This window comes from Echinops telfairi, unplaced genomic scaffold (genome assembly GCF_000313985.2).
Source record: "Echinops telfairi isolate 266 unplaced genomic scaffold, ASM31398v2 ScPeMD7_7437;HRSCAF=8475, whole genome shotgun sequence".
In the NCBI taxonomy this organism is placed as follows: domain Eukaryota; kingdom Metazoa; phylum Chordata; class Mammalia; order Afrosoricida; family Tenrecidae; genus Echinops; species Echinops telfairi.
The window spans coordinates 370,344-371,604 of NW_022111337.1; positions in this window are offsets into that span (position 1 = coordinate 370,344).

Sequence of the window (1,261 nt, forward strand, 5' to 3'; positions counted from 1 at the left end):
TTAAGAACATTTCTATATTTGTTGGCCACTTGAGTGTCTTCTTTGGTGAAGTATCTCTTCATGTCCTCTGTCTGCTTCTTACTTGGATTGGATGGCTTTTTGTGTAAAGGAATTGAAGCTTCCTATACAATTTTGAGTGGGATTTACATTCAGATCGTCATTTTCTTATTCAACAATTTATACAATATATCAAATCTCCCAGTAGCTCTTTCTATTATCACTGTGCCATAAGGCTGGAAATCAACAAAAAGAAGATGAAGGAAACAAGGGCAAACAATTGGAGGATGAATAACTCTCTATTGCAAAAGGAGTGTGTACTGGCCCAGAGCAGAGATAAAATTAGGAAATTTCTGCAAATCAACAAGAATGAGAACATGATGTACCAAAACTTATGGGACATGGCAAAGTCAGTCATCGGAGGAAGTTTCATAGCAATACATGCACGTATGGGAAAGGAAGAGAGACTTATGATTGATACGCTGGCACAAAATTTACAACAACTAGAGCAAAGTCAACAAGACAATCCAATTAATAGCAAAAGAAAAGATGCCCTCTTCAATATGTGGTGCTGGAAAAATGGATACATATCTGCAGAAAAATGAAGCAAGACCCTTACCTCACTCCATGCATAAGAATAAACTCAAGATGGATCACAGACCTAGAGGTAAAACCTATTAGGGCTATCAGTGAGGGAATTGGAACAAATATGAAAACTTTGACTCAGGGAATACATAGGTTATTGGAAAGAGGGAAGGACATAAACACAGAGGAGGCACAAATTGACAAGTGGGATAAACTAAAGAGAAAACATGTGTGTACATAGAAAGAATTCGCCAAGGGAGTAATAAGAGAGACCACAGAATGGGAAAACATCTTTAGCAATGACACATTGGGAAAAGGCTTTTATTGCTAAAATCTACAGTACTCTGCTAACTCACAATAAAAAAACCAAATTTCCACTGAGGAGGTGGGCAAAGGACCTGAACAGAAGTTTCTCAAAGGCAGAAATCCAAATCGCCAATAAACATATGAGAAAATGTTCAAGAACTCTAGCCATAAGAGAAATGCAAATTTAAACAACTATGACATACCATGTAACACCCTCAAAGATAGCCCAATTCGAAAAATCAGAAAGTAACAAGAATTGGAGGGGCTGTGGAGAGATAGGAACTGTTGTCCACGGCTGGTGGAGATGTTAGTATGTACAGCCATTATGGAAATTGATTTGGCGATATCTAAAACAGATGGAAATTGAGCTACC